This window comes from Onychomys torridus, chromosome 6 (assembly GCF_903995425.1).
Source record: "Onychomys torridus chromosome 6, mOncTor1.1, whole genome shotgun sequence".
NCBI classification, from domain to species: domain Eukaryota; kingdom Metazoa; phylum Chordata; class Mammalia; order Rodentia; family Cricetidae; genus Onychomys; species Onychomys torridus.
In genome coordinates, this window is record NC_050448.1 from 30582051 (window position 1) to 30598146 (window position 16096).

At 47.3% G+C, this 16096-nt stretch overlaps 1 protein-coding gene across 2 annotated transcripts in view; it reads right to left on the reverse strand.

The window, feature by feature from the left end:
- The window catches only part of Elf2 (E74 like ETS transcription factor 2), an 87727-nt gene extending 81618 nt beyond the window's left edge, over positions 1 to 6109 (reverse strand). The window contains exon 1 of one of the 2 annotated variants that reach the window (XM_036190413.1): positions 5913 to 6109. The gene's annotated coding sequence lies outside the window, so the exon portion shown is untranslated. Of the gene's footprint in view, positions 1 to 5525; positions 5732 to 5912 lie in introns of those variants that run through there. The other variant, XM_036190414.1, reaches the window with a different exon arrangement.
- Positions 6110 to 16096: the final 9987 nt, after the last annotated feature.

Genomic DNA, 16096 nt, shown 5'->3' on the forward strand with positions numbered 1-16096 from the left:
CAAGATGCAGAAATACTCAAAACATCCCTCAAGGTTAGGGTTACTCTAGAACTAAACCAGAGGGGACATCATTTATCCTTTCAGCTAAAATTAAATCAAGTATATATAGTAATAAAAGTAATAAAAATATACCTAACAAGAAATGTAAGCCAATATCCCTGATAAACACAGACATAAAAATAAGTCAAATATCACCAAATCAAAATCCAGCAGCATATAATTGTCTGCATTAACCAAGAGAGATTTATCCTTGGAATCTGCTTCATCCCTGAAATGTCAAGTGACATGACATAGTATATTACTGGAATAAAGGACAAACCATATTACCTTATAGTGACCAAACACACTTATCTGGGCAGGACTCAAAGACTTCCCAAGATGTAAGACTTTCAACGCTAAACAAGGGCAGTCCCAGGTAAACTGTCACAGCCAGGGATGCCAAATGACACAGAAAGATCAGGGACGGGTCCGATACCCATGCACGTTTAGAAACCACACAACAGATGGGCACCAGCTACAAAAGCAGCTGCAGCCAGCACTGTGCCCAGAGACAGAGACCCATGGGCTCTTTCCTGCCACCTGAAGGCTCCTGCCCACTTCCAACCAGCCTTGCACTGCCTTGGTGGTTCTGCCCAAAAGAAGAAAAGAAAAGAGAGAAAATGAGAAATGTATTCTGATGAGTACAACGCAAAGCTACCTTCACTCACAGGTTATGGTACTGTATGTGAAAAATACTGCAGAGTTCACCCAAAACACTGGAAGAATAATTATTGAGAGAGAAAAGTATACAGGACCAATCTGCAAATAAATCAATGCAGCTTCTATACACCAGCAACAAAACTGGCACAACATTTTACAAGACAACTGCACCCACGGACCCGTGAGACGGCTCAAGAGTAAAGGCACTTGCTTCCAAACCTGACTCCCCATGTTCCATCCCTAGCATCCACATGGGGCAAGGAGAGAACTTACTCCCAAAAGTTGTCCTCTGGCCTCCACACATACAGAATACCATGACATGTGCATACACACTGAACAAATGTAAAGAAAAAAAATTAAGACAATTCCATTCACAGTATCATCAAAAAGAATAAAATACTCAGAAAATAAAGTGAAAAAGAGGTATAAATTTGGTGTGTGTGTGTGTGTGTGTGTGTGTGTGTGTGTGTGTGTTCCATATACATTTTTCATATAAATATGCGGAATACTACTGAGTCTTTAAAAATAAGCAAATTCTGCTATTTGCAATATGGATGAAACTTAAGAACATTATGCTAAGTGAAATAAGGCAGACACAGAAAGGTAAGTACACTCACATATGAGTTACCTAAAATAGCCAAACTCAGAGAAGAAGCGAACAGGGGTCACCAGGATGGCTTAAGAGGGCAATGCCTAACTAACCGTGAAAGGACATAAAGTTTCAGTTGTACAAAATGAACAAATTTAGAGATGTACTATGACACATTTTGACCATAGTAAACAATACTATATTAAACACTTAAATACAGCTTCTTCCCCCCCCCCCCCCCCCCCCGGTTTTTTGAGACAGGGAAGCCTGTGTAGTCCCAGCTGTCCTGGAACTCACTCTGTAGACTAGGCTAGCCTCGAACTCAAGACATCGGCCTGTTTCTGCCTCCTGAGTGCTGGGAATAAAGATGTGTGCCACTACCGCCCGGCTTACAGCTTCTTTTTTAAAATGTAGGGTTTATTCACTGAAGAACATAAAATTCTAAGTGAATGCTTTAGATCAGTAAATGAAATTCTCACATTCAATGTGATAAGATAGGAATTCTTCCCAAATTGATGTAGATTCAAAATAATCTCTACCAAAACTCAAGTGGCCTTATTTCAGATGCAGACATCCCTAAAATTATTTATAAAAAATATAAAAATGGGCCGGGTGGTGGTGGCACACATCTTTAATCCCAGCACTCAGGAGGCAACGGCAAGTGGATCTCTGTTAGAGGCCAGCCTGGTCTACAGAGTGAGTTCCAGGAGAGCCAGGACTACACAGAGAACCCCCTTGTCTCTAAATAAATAAATAAACAAACAAACAAATAAATAAATAGATGGATGGGCACATCCATATGTGGATGGACAGATAAATCAATAAATGAACAAATAAATAAAGTGGGTATATGAATGGGCTGTAAATATAACTCGGTGGCCGAATGCTTGTTTAGCATGGTTAACTAACACCATGAGAAAGACAGTAGAGGACAATTATAGTTACTGAGTATATGAAAAGAAAATAATGGCTGGAAAGATGGCTCAGCGGTTAAGAGCACCGGCTGCTCTTCCAGAGGACTAGGTTCAAGTCCCAGCACCCACATGGTAGCTCACAACTGTCTGTTACTTCACTTCTAGGAGATCTGACACCTTCACACCAATGCACATAAAATAAAGTTAAATGAAATTTTTAAAAAAGAACACTATGAATCATAAGGGAAACTCAAAACTTCAATGAGCTAGCCACTTCATATACACTAACATGACCACGTCGTATTCATTTAATTGAAAAGGACAGACAGTAATAAGTGCTGACAAGGGGCTGGAGAGATGGCTCAGCAGTTAAGAGCACTGACTGCTCTCCCAGAGGACCCTGGTCAATTCCCAGCACCCACATGGCAGCTCATACTATAACTCTAGTTCCTGGGGACCCGACACATGGCAAAACACCAATGCACGTAAAATAAAAATAAATTTAAAAAAATAATAATAAATGTTGAGCCAGGTTGTGATGGGCACGCCTTTAATCCCAGCAGAGGCAGGTGGATCTCTGTGAGTTCCAGGCCATCCTGGTCTATAGAGTGAGTTCCAGGACAGGCTCCAAAGCTACACAGCTCTAAAAATAATAATGATAATAATAATAGTAATAATAATAATGTGTTGACAGGACATGAAGAAAACTAGACTTCTCGAGTACATGACTGATGAGCATACAACATGGTACTGGAGAAATAGTCTGGAAGTTTCTCTGAAAGATAAACAAGACACAGTAATTCTATTCCCTAGTGCTTACTCATAAAAAGGAAACCAAACATCCACATAAGACCTGTAATCAAACATGCAAGGTGTATCCTTTTAAATAGTCTGAAAATAGAAGCAGTCCAGATACCTATCAACTGGTTGAGTGACAAATGTGGTCTATCCATAAAATATATAGTACTTATTAGCAATAAAAAGGAATAAAGTCCTCATACATGCTACAATATAGAAAAGTCTCAAAAGTGTGCTAAGGGAAAGATGTCAAACCTAAATACATACATATGATTGATTCCATTATGCCAAATGGCCAGAGGAAGCAGACATGGGGGACCGAACAGACTGCTGCCTAACAGGGCTGGGGACTTTGGGGACTGAAGACCAACCATAGACAGGCTGCAGAAAAATATTGGGGGTGGGCATAAAACTTAGTCTAAAGAAAGCATAGGATACTCTCAATCCTATACAGTTATTAAGAAATACTGGGGGTGGGGGGTAGAAATACTGGATTATACACTCAAAATGGATGAATTCTTTTTGATATTGAGCCAAAAGACTGATTTCTTTAAAAATACCACTCCAAGAAGAAATGAAAGCAAGTCCACACAAAAGCTTGCACAAAAATATTACTCATAATAGCCAAGAAATGGGAGCTCAAGTACCTATCAGCTGATGAATGGATAAACAAAAGCAAGTGTATCCCTGAGAAGGAGCATTACTCAGCAAAATAACAACAATAAAGTACTGACACAGGCTATAACATGCACACATTTTAAAAACGTCATGCTGTGAGAAAGAGCCAATCACAGAAGACTACACTTTGTACTCGTGTACTGGTGAAGTACTGACAAAGGCGGAGAGATTCAAAGTCGATGAGTGGTTACCAAGGCCAGAAGGATGGCCGAAAATGAGTGACTGCTAATGCTTGTGATGGCTGGCTGGCTGATTCTTGATTGCTGTTACTCGGGATTGAACTCCATGGGGGCCTCCCCCATGCAAAGCAAACACTATATAGCACCGGGCTACATTGATGACCCATATGATTTTTGGGGGGGGTAAAGAACATACTTTAAATTTGAGTACAGTAATTGTGCAACTCTGAATATACCTTAAAATCTCCATTGAACTTGTACATTTATAATCAATGTGGTTAGTATTTCAATAATGCTTCTACTTTTCCCCACCCTGACCCATTCTCACACACACACACACACACACACACACACACACACACACACGGATACACAACCTGTGAACAGGTAAAACAATCAACCCTGATTTGGTAGGCCCATCACAACCACTAAAGAGACTTAGGATAGAAAAACCCCAAACTTTCAAATTCTTTCCAAACATACTCTAGGTAGTTTGTAACTATTTATGCCCTCTAATTACAATGATTAATCCAAGTAATCAAGTTTAAAATAAGATAATATTGCACGCCTTTACTCCCAGCACTTAGGAGGCAGAGGCAGGCGGATTTCTGAGTTTGAGGCCAGCCTGGTCTACAGTGCAAATTCACGAACTACCAAGGCTACAGACAGACCCTATCCTGACTCGGGGAGACGGGGTGGAGGAAGAGGTAACATTAAATACTGAAACTTTAAATGTTGAAGACACTTCACATTTCTACTTCTCCTATTTACTGGGTGTATCAACTACAGCCACATGAATGAACTCTGTAAACTGCACTGCCTTCTATAAACCTTATTCCTAAATCCCATTAAACATGAAATCCAACAGTTTCCAGTCTCACACGAAGTCATTCAACTCTCTGAAGAAACTGTAACCCATACAACCTTATCTCACTAAGGCCCGGACGGACATTGTTCCGATCCCGGCATTTAGAGAAAGTGAGTAATTTGCCCATCTTAGAGACTCGGAGAAAAAGAAAAGCAAAAAAAAAAAAAAAAATCTCAAGATCAAAGGAGCGATCTCTAGTATAGTTTCTCACTGCCCGATTAAAACAGAAACCACAGAGTGGTGTCATCAACACGGCAAAGATGTCCCAGGGTCACAGTGACGCGGGCCCCATCTTACTCTCACTTGCTAGACTACGAAGAACTTAAAGGCTATTCTGTTGGGAACGCGGCGCCTCTGCGGACAGCCCAGCAAGGTGGCCCCTGAGGGGCATCGGAAACTGCCCCGGGGGGGCTGACTCTCGGTCCCGTGGGTTATTTTTCTGTCCTTTGCTGACAGAGTGAAAATGTCCCACTGCAGCCTTTGAGTGGGTCCGGCCGCCGCGAGCGGAGCGCCGCTGGGGCACAGTGGGTACCGAGGCGCGCGGAGCGCCCACGACACTCGCGGCGACGTCTCCCCCGGGCCAGCTCCGCGGGCAGGGGACCCGGGAGGCGGACACCGGACCAGGGCGCTCCGAAGAGCCCCGAGGTTTTTTGTTGTTGTTGTTGTTGTTTTGTTGCAAACGCAGCTTGCGATCGCAGCCCCGCTCCTCCCGGGGGTCGGGGGGAGGGGGGGGACCAGGAGGCGGCAGCGGCGGCAGAGGGCCCGCGGAGAGTGAGAATAAAAGAACAGCGGGGTACAACCTGTCGTGCCCGGCCGCCCGGGCGGCGGTGAGCAGGCCCGACGGCGACGGAAACTGCCGCCCGGGACGCGCTTCCCCCGCAGCCCGGCCGCCCGGCGATGACTGGCGCCGCGAGGTAAACAGCGCGCGCCGCGCGCGGTCCCTGGGCGCCACGACCGTTGCCCCGGGCCGCTCCGGTGCGGGCTCCCGCCCTGCCCCCAGCTCCGCCGGTGTCACCGCCCCAAGCCTCCGGAAAGCCCCTCCGCGGCCGCCGGAGCAAACAACACAGGCGCGGGGCGGGGGCGCCCGGGAGGAGGCGACACTCGGGACGGCCCGGCTGGGTCGCCGCGCCCTCCCTCTCCCTCCCGCTCGCTCCCGCCGGCCTCGGCCGTCCCCCCCGCGCTCTTACCTGCTCTCCCTCCACGTCGCCGTGGCCCTTGCCCTTCCCTTCCAGGGCCACAGTCCTGCTTGAGACGCCGCAGCCGCCCGCCGTTGGCCGGGCGTCCTGCGGGAAGCCGAGGGGGCCTCCCCGGGCCACCGCGCGAGCCGCTCCGCACCCCAGGACGAGACAAAACCGCGCTGCGCCGCCCCGCGCTGCGCACCCACTGCCCCCCTCCACCGCGCGCACCGCCCCACAGACCCCCCAACCGCCGAGGCGACGGAGGCGACACAGCCCGGGCGCGGGGAAGCTGCGGCCGGCCCCCGCCCTCCGCACCCGCCTCGACTCCTCCCCCTCGGCCTCCTGCCGCCGCCACCAGGACACTGGAGTCCGCCTCCCCCACCCGGCCGCTCCGCGCGCTCCTCCCTCCCCGCGCGCCGCCGGGGAGGCGACACCGCCAGTCACCGCAGCGCCTGTCAAACCGGGCCGGCTATTTATACTCCCCGCCGCCCTCGGGCCCCCCGCAGCCCGCCTCCTGCGCTCTCGAATCCCGCCCTCTCCTCCGCGCCCAACTTCGCCCGAACCCGCCCGCTCAGGTGAAGACGCTCGCCACTCGTCCCGCTCCGCGTCCCCGGGGCTTCTCCCTCCCCACATTTCTGCCCCCCCCCCACACTCCACGTCGCGCGCTGCGCTGCGGCCGCGGGACGGGAGCGTGGGGACGGCAGGGACGCGCGTGCACCTGCAGCCCGGCCGGGACGACACGCGCACCCCTCGGGCCACTCTCGGGTCCCTGCTGTCACCCCTCATCCCCCTTCCCAACTCGGGCTTCCCCTCCCCAGGTCTCCGAGGGACCGCTCCGCACTAGGACGAGGCGTTAGTGAAGTGAGGGTTTGGAAAATGAAACTCTTGTCGGCGCGGGTGTTCAAGAGTCCCCGCGCGCGTCTCCGGGCTCGGTGGATGGTGGTGGCGCGGGCGGGCGGGCCGAAGCGCGCGGCCCGCCCCACCCGGCCACTGACGCACGTGGCGCCCCGCCCCGCCCGCTCGGCGACCGGGGGCGCCGCCCGCTCCGCCTCCCAGCTCGTCCACAGCGGACCCCGCCCCGTTCCCAGAAATTACCACCGCCCAACGGCCGGGCTGCGCGGCGGTTGGTGCCCGCGGTGGCCGGCGGGCGGGCGGGCGGGCGGCCCAGCGCGCAGCTGCGGAGCGCGGCGGGCGGCCCCCGTTCGGGGGGGTCCCGAGGAGCCGCGACCGCCCGCCCCAGCCTTTGTCGCTCCTCGCTCCGTCCGCCGCCGAGAAGTAACTCAAGTCCCGGGATCTTCGGGGCCGGGGTGAAGGAGCGCGTGTGAGTGGAGCAAGAGTATCTTGTTCCAAGTGTCTGCGAATCGGGGGAGAAAAAGAAAAGGAAAAAAAAAAAAAAAGGAAGCCAGCGGGAGCTGCAGGCTTCTGGTTTGCACACTTTCACACAAAGGGGAGCCTCTGAGCAGGGCACTCTCACGCGCCTTCCAGGGCACAAAAGCCAATGACACGGTGCCCGGGATGTCCTGCGTTTGCAGCGGCTCGCTAGTGGTCTTTCTTAGGCGCAGTTATGCATGCAAACGCCCGGGTCTCTTCCCCTACCACCACCATTCCCCGCCGGCGCGGCTTGTATCCGTTTCTTTAACAAAGAGCACCGGCGGCTGTCCCGGTGCGCGCGGGGGCCGATCCTGCTGTGCTCAGACTCTCGCAGCCTCCCTGCGGGAGACTCGGCTCTTGGAAACAGTATCCACCAGGTTAATTTCTGGGCTCCCACCGGCCCGTTTTTGATGCTCTTCAATCAGTTTTTACGAAAAAGAAATCCTGAGCGGTTTGATAGCAGTTTAAATGAACGTGGGAAACGTGGAAATGACCCTAGACTAGGGCTCAAATGTTGGAGACAAATGGGAGGCTGCTGTGTTTTAAGTCCCTGATGAACATGAGAATTTAACCTCATTTTTAAAAGCTGCTAGTGCCTAGTTGGAAGTGATTCTTTCATATCTTAAAAGGCAACTTTTTAAAACGACATTCTCACTCTGAAATGTGGTAGAAACCTGAATTAGCAGAGTGATTAATCAACTATCCTCTTAACTCAAGAGAAGTTTTCAGTCTTGAGTTCAAAGACTTGGTGATTATTGTCACCCCTCTGAACTACATGTACGAAGTATCAGTAACTTTCAGACCTTAATATATAATAGGATACTGCACACACGGCATCCTTTCTAGGGGACGATGTTTATCTCCTGTTTCTGATCAAATAAATTATCACTTATGAGAACCACTGCCCACTTTGATACTTTCTGAGTAAGAATACTGCATCTCCCACATGGCAGGAGCTTGGTTGCTTTCATTAAAGACAAATCTTAAATGCAGGAACATCCTGTTCCTATTAGCTACTTTGAGAAGAAATGTTTCTCCCATTTCCCAACCAAAGTAAGCTGGAAAGTCCCAGGCAAAAAAACCTTGCTACTCCCGGTAGTTGGTTTTTTTGTTGTTGTTTTTTTCACTGTTCCATGCATGCATACACTTTGAAATGTAGATCTGAGAGCTGAAGAGATGGCTCAGCAGTACGTACTGATTTTCCAGAAGACCTGGGTTTGAGTCCCAGCATCCACATTATGACTCACAACCATCTGTAACTCCAGTTCCAGCGTATACAATGCCATTTTTTTCTGGCTTCTGTGGGTAGCAGGCATGCACATGGTGCAAAGAAATACATGTAGGCAAAACACTCACACACATAAAATAATAAAACAATGCTTTAAAAAAGGAAATGTAGATCTGTCATAACTCAGAGTTAGAACATCCCTCCACCCTGTTGATGTTGAACTCAGATAATATTATTTGCTTCTGGCCAAAGCAACATGGACAGAAGTTACAGGGTAAAGACTCTGAAGGTCCTGGCCTCAAGAGGTAGTGCATGTTTCTGCTCGCCTCCCTAGCTCTCCTGGCTTACACAATTTAAAGAACATGTCTGGGGAGTCTGCTGGTCCAAGAAAGATCACACACACACACACACACACACACACACACACACACACACACACACACTGGGAACAGGCCTGGAACCAATCCTACCTAACTTAAAGCCAGGATGTTGTGCAACAGTTTCTTCCAAGATTGAAAGATTCCATACTGCAGGGAAGCTCCTTAAGCAGGAAGATAAACAACTCAAAAGAGCTTCAAGAAGTCACCAGATTCGCTAGGCCCCCTCCTGCCAGAGTAAGCAATCAAAGCTGAGAATCCCGGTCACAAGAGCAAAGCCAAGCTGCAAAGAAGACTCTGACACCAGAGGAGCTGCCTGGCACAAGCAGAAATCAGCCTCACTACCTGGAAGAGGTTCACACGATGGAGGTACCTGGAGAGGACACCCTCTGACCTGCTGAGCTGCCTGCAGGCTGTGCAGTGTGTTCCAGGTTCCCAGCTTTCTGAGCTGTCATCCCTGCTGGAGGGGGCTTAGGTGATGCAGCTGTCTTTGAGTCACACCCCTGTAAGTAACCCCCTTAAAACACGTTGGTTCACTAAGTTGGACTGTGGTGGTGTCTATACTTTGGTCTGTGTGGGTTCTCTATAGGAGTGAATAGATAGTGTGCTGAGTCTCCCCAGAAAAAGTTCTGTCACATGACACAGAAGAATATAAGTCTGGGTTGGTTGGTTGGTTGGTTGGTTGGTTGGTTGGTTGGTTTGACAGGGTCCTCCGGGCTGTGTTTCTTAGCCTGGCCTCCAACACAAAATTCCCCAGCCTCAGCACTGAGGCCTAGGATTATAGGGATGCCCAGCAACACCACTGCTTTCTGTCCTGCATTTCGAGTACGTCTGCCTCCCATATGAAATGATCTGCTCTCTTTGAATTAGCTAACATAGGGAAGAAGGAGGGTCTCCGGGAGAGCTCCTTGGAAGCAGGACTTCAGAAGACACATCCCTTGTAGAGAGAAGCCTAGTAAGAAACCAGAAAGGCTTGCCACAAAGTGTCTTCAAGACCCAAGGGTCGGGAGGAAAGGTCTAAGGATCATGTAACAGATTATCTATACTATAACTGCATTTATTTTATTTTATTATTTATTATTTTATTTACTTATTTGTTTGTTTGTTTGTTGGGAGGGGATGGTTCCATACAGGGTTTCTCCATGTAGTTTTGATGCCTTTCCTGGAACTCACTCTGTAGACCAGGCTGGCCTCGAACTCACAGAAGTCCACCTGCCTCTGCCTCTCGAGTACTGGGATTAAAGGCGTGCGCCACCACCACCCGGCTGATTTTAATTTTTATATCACAATTCATTTCTTAATTCTACATGTGAGCCATTAATATATTGCCATCATCGTTTTCCAAATACTATGAAGTAAAGATATTAAGGATCCAAGTCTGAACCTGGCACATCCCTTTAAACTGTGAGTTTGGGGCCAACCTGGTCTACAGATCGAGTTACAGGACAACTAGGGCTACACAGAGAAACTCTGTCTCAAAGAAACCAAAAAAGAAAAAAAAAAAAAAAGGAAAAGGAATCCAAGTCTGAGGAGATACTTCACTTCTTAAAGTACTTACCATGTAAGCCTGAGGAACTGAGTTTGAGCCCCAGAATCCATGTTAGTTTTTGTGTTTGTTTTTTAATTTTATTATCATTGGTGTTTTGCCTGCATGCATGTCGGAAGCCCTGGAATTATAGACATGTGTGAGCTGCCATGTGGGTGCTGGGACTTGAACCCAGGTCCTCCAGAAGAGCAGCCAGTGCTCTTAACTGATGAGCAGGCCATCACACCACTCCCCCCCCCCCCCCCCCCCCACCCTTCCACCCCACCCCCACCCCCGGAATCTAACTTTTTTTTTTTTTTTAGAGCCAGTCATGAACTAGGCATGGAGGCATATGCCTTTAATCCCAGGCCTTGGGAGGCAGAGGCAGTAAAACCTCTGTAAATTCAAGGCCAGCCTGTCTACATATTAAACTACAGGCCAGCCAAGGCTCCCTAGTGAGATGCTATCCAAACAAACAAAACACAAACCAGACGTGGTGACTTGTAACTCCAGCACAGGTCAGGTCAAGACCTGGTCTAGGCCTCCTGAGGACAAACACCTGAGGTTGACCTCTGGGTGGCTGCACGTGCATGTACACACACACACACACACACACACACACACACACTCACAAAGGTTGAATCCAAGTCCCTCTAAACTTAGCCATGCTTTTCCAGCCATTCCACACTTCCCCTCTTTCTTAGGTACCCATAAAAATAGTTAGCATGTACCTGGGTCCTCTGCAAGGGTAAAAAGTGCTCTTCACACATGAGCCATGGCTCCAGCCCCAGGTTTCAGATGTGTTATGTGCACATATATACATATGCATATGCGAAGGCAAATTAAATATACACAGGGTTATATAATGTGTGTTGGTGGAATATTTTTATACATCTTTTCTCTGTGTTTACTTCCCCCTGTGTTCTCTTTAATTACACACAAAGTCTTTTTAAATTTTAGCCTGTCTCCGGTGGGACAAGCTGAGCAAAGGAAGAGGCTTTCCTGCTTTGATATCAGCCTGTGGAATGGGAGAGGGACTCTTAGCGCCCAATGGGGGTGGGGGTGGGAGCAGTCATGGAAACACAAGAGGAAACTTGAGTTGGCCAATAAACTAGTTCCCTCTACTAACCAGGATATTTGCTTTAAGATGATTAGTTATTTCTTAATTAAATAAACCCGTATTCCTTTATAATCTTGAAAGTCAGTCATCCATGACCTTGCCTAGGAACTCACACACCATCGCTCTGACACATTCAGTTAGTGATCGAGTTCAGTGTGGGAAACCACTACTCAGAGGTATTAATCCGAAAAGCTGAGTGGTCAGGGACCATGCTCACAACAGTGGGTGACTAACTAGTACTTAAACTCATGATTCTTTCATCTCAGGCTGGGATATTCCTGGCTGTCAATGACCATACACACTTTAGGAGATCAACCAGAAAAAACTTTTCTTTGACCCCCTCCCTACCCCCCACTTAAACAAGTGATTCTGAGCGACCAGCCATTTGAATTCTGGTGTTGACCTACCTTGTCTATCTATGGACCAGGCTCACTACCCTTCCCACCCTCCTTCCTGAGCTCCTGCAGAGGAGGTAATCCATGCTGCTACTCTGGTGCTATAAAGGAACTCAGTCCCTGAGCTCACTTTTTGGTTTGGGTATCCTCTGACTTTTTTTTAATGCGTAAGAGTGTTTTGCCTCCATGTATGCCTGTGTACCATCTGCATGCCTGTTGCCCAAGGAGGCCAGAGAATGAATGCATCAGAACCCCTGAGGCTGGAGTTACAGACAGTTGTGAGCTACCATGTGGGTTCTGGGAATTGAACCTAGGTCCTCTAGAAGAGTAGCCAGTGCTCTTTTTTAACTAACTTATTTATTTTTCTATTATCAGCTTGATACAGTATAAATTCTTATTCTGATAGTGAAATGTTTGATTGAGACTTGCCCAGTAACTGAGTAAAACCAAAACTTATTATAAGCCACAGTCATCCTAGGGTCCCCCTGCTATATAGCCTCCCTGATTCTGTGGGTTGCAGTCTGATTGTTCTTTGCTTTATATCTAGAATCCACTTATGAGTGAGTACATACTATGTTTGTCCTTCTGGGTTTGGGTTACCTCATTCAGGATGATATTTTCTAGTTCCATCCATTTGCCTGCAAATTTCATGATGTCATTGTTTTTCTCTGCTGAGTAGTATTCCATTGTATATATGTGCCACATTTTCTTAATCCATTCTTCAGTTGATGGGCATCTAGGTTGTTTCCAGGTTCTGGCTATTATGAATAATGCTGCTATGAACATAGTTGAGCATGTATCTTTGTGGTATGATTGAGCATTCCTTGGGTATATGCCTAAGAGTGGTATGGCTGGGTCTTGAGGTAGATCGATTCCCAATTTTCTGAGAAACCGCCATACTGACTTCCACAGTGGTTGTACAAGTTTGCACTCCCACCAACAGTGGAGGAGTGTTCCCCTTGCTCCACATCCTCTCCAACATTGAATGTCATTAGTGTTTTTAAGGTGGTGTCTCAGAGTCGTTTCGATGTGCATTTCTCTGATGATTGAGGATGTTGAGCATTTCTTGAAGTGTCTTTCAGCCATTTGTGATTCTTCTTTGAGAATTCTCTGTTTAGATCTTTAGCCCATTTTTTAATTGGATTGTTCAGTATTTTGATGTCTAGTTTCTTGAGTTCTTTATATACTTTGGAGACCAGTCCTCTGTCAGATGTGGGGTTGGTGAAGATCTTTTCCCATTCTATAGGCTGTCTTTTTTACTTATTGACTGTGTCTTTTGCCCTACAAAAGCTTCTCAGTTTCAAGAGGTTCCATTTATTAATTGTTGTGCTCAGTGTCTGTGCTGCTGGTGTTATGTTTAGAAAGTGATCTCCAGTGCCAATGTGTTCAAGAGTACTTCCTACTTTCTCTTCTATCAAGTTCAGTGTAACTGGATTTATGTTGAGGTCTTTGATCCACTTGGACTTTAGTTTTGTGCACGGTGACAGATATTTGTAATCTTTTACATGTTGACATCCAGTTGTGCCAGCACCATTTGTTGAAGATACTTTCTTTTTTCCATTGGCTTCTTTGTCAAAAATCAGGTGTTCATACGTGCATGGATTAATGTCGGGGTCTTCAATTCTATTCCATTGGTCTGTATATCGGTTTTTATACCAGTACCAAGCTGTTTTTATTACTATAGCTCTATAGTAGAGCTTGAGCTCAGGGATGGTGATGCCTCCAGAGGTTGCTTTATTGTACAGGATTCTTTTAGTTATCCTGGGTCTTTTGTTTTTTCCATATGAAGTTGAGTATTTTTCTTTCCAAGTCTGTGAAGAATTGTGTTGGGATTTTGATGGGGATTGCACTGAATCTGTAGATTGCTCTTGGAAAGATTGCCATTTTTACTATGTTAATCCTACCTATCCATTGAGCATGGGAGATCCTTCCATTTTCTGATATCTCCTTCGATTTCTTTCTTTAGAGATTTAAAGTTCTTGTCATACAGGTCCTTCACTTGTTTAGTTAGTGTTATCCCAGGGTATTTTATGTTATTTGTGGTAGCCAGTGCTCTTACCTGCTGGAGTCATCTCTAATCCTTTATCATTTATAAAGCAGAATCTTTTAAAACCTGTGTAGGGATCAAATTAGGAAAGAAAAAGCTGTCTGCTGGGTGGTGGAGGCACACACCTTTAATCCCAGCACTCGGGAGGCAGAGCCAGGCAGATCTCTGTGAGTTCGAAGCCAGTCTGGGCTACCAAGTGAGTTCCAGGAAGGGCGCAAAGCTACAGAGAGAAACCCTGTCTCAAAAACAAACAAACAAACAAAGCAAAACAGAAAACAACAACAACAAAAGAGCCATCTTAGAGAATAACAAAACAAAATTGCTTTTGAGAGGTCATGTTAAATTTCTAGACTACAAGGAAGAAAAATATTTTTTACATGTACTTATTGTGTGTGCCTGTTGTGTACAAACAGAGGCCAGGACACACTTGAGGAGACCAGAGGACAGCTTGAGAGAATCAGTCCTCTCCTTCCACCCTGTGGGATCCTCGGATTGAACTAAGTCATCAGACTTGACAGCAAATGCCTTGACTTGCTGAACCATCTCACTGACCTTCATGAAGGGATTTTTGTTAGTTTGTTCGTAGCTGTGGCCAACCTGGAGTTTCCTGTGCAAACCAGGCTCCTCCTGTTCACAGAGATCCTCCTGCCTCTACCTCCCTAAGTGCTGGAACAAAGGCGTGTGCCACCACAGCTGGCTCCCACTGAAGTGATCTTTGAGGATGAAATTTGTACCATCAAATGAAATCAGATAAAATAAGCAGAAAGTATAAAGTTTTCAAAGCACAAAAGAAGTTAGTTCCTCATGATTTTGTCCACATAATGTTTTCTACTACAACAGGCTGTCATTTCACAATTCGTGTTCTTGGGTTTTTTGGGTTTTTTTTTTTCTCCCCCGGAGCTGAGGACCGAACCCAGGGCCTTGTGCTTGCTAGGCAAGCACTCTACCACTGAGCTAAATCCCCAACCCCAGGGTTCTTGATATATAACATTTTTATATATTATCTATAATTTTATATAATATGCAATATAATATATACATACATATGTACATATATAAATTTTCCCCTTCCCCTTTGTTTTTTGTTTGTTTGTTTGTTTGTTTGTTTTGAGACAGGGTTTCTCTGTGTAACCTCCCTGGCTGTCCTGGAACTCACTCTGTAGGCCAGGCTGATCTTGAACTCACCGAAATCTGCCTGGCTCTGCCTCCAGAATGCTGGGATTAAAGGTGTGTGCCACCATTGCCTGGCCCCTTTGGTTTTTTGAGACATAATTTTACTCTACATCCCAGGCTGTCCTGAACTCACAACGCAGCCCAGGGTGGCTGGCCTCAGACTCTTGGCAATCTTCCTACCCCGGCCTCCCTCCGGAGTCCTGGGATTACAGGCTTATTTTATCTGCTCGTGTCAATCACCAAGGACAAAAAGTACCATCCTCTGCTCCAGCCTTGAAGGCAGCACTGTATTCCACACTCCCAAATTCATGAATGGTGCTACCGACTCACTTCTGCCTTGCCTGCCTACTCTGCCAGATAAACCAAGCTCTACCGCAGAGGCCAGGCTCCCTAGCGCCAGACATCTGTACACCATGGCTTGCCAACAGATCCCTCTGCCTCAGCCCGTGGCTTCAGCCTGCTCTGCCTTCCTCCCTTCCTATCTGAGCACACTGTCTCTTTTCTGTAACTGCTGGTTAACTGTTACTAAGGAGATGGGGAGGAGGAAGAGGGGCAGGGAGAGTCAAGATAAGCCAACTGGAGGCTAATGTGCTCACAGGTGGCCCGGGATGAAACAGGAAGACCCACCAGAAACAGCTGGAAGAAATGGGAAGAAGGCTTGAGAGTTGGAAACTCTAAAGAGGGCAGCTCAGCAGATAAAGGCACTTGCCACCAAGCCAGAGGACCTGCGACCCACATGTTGGAAAGAGAGAACCAATTATACGCCGACCTCCATAGGTGAACTGTGTCATAAACTCCCCTACTCACACACAAAATAAATAGAGTGGGCGATGGTGGCACACGCCTTTCTTTAATCCCAGCACTCAGGAGGCAGAGGCAGGTGGATGTCTGTGAGTTTGAGACAGCCTGGTCTACAGAGGTAGTTCCAGGACAGCTAGAGCTACAGAGAGAAACCCT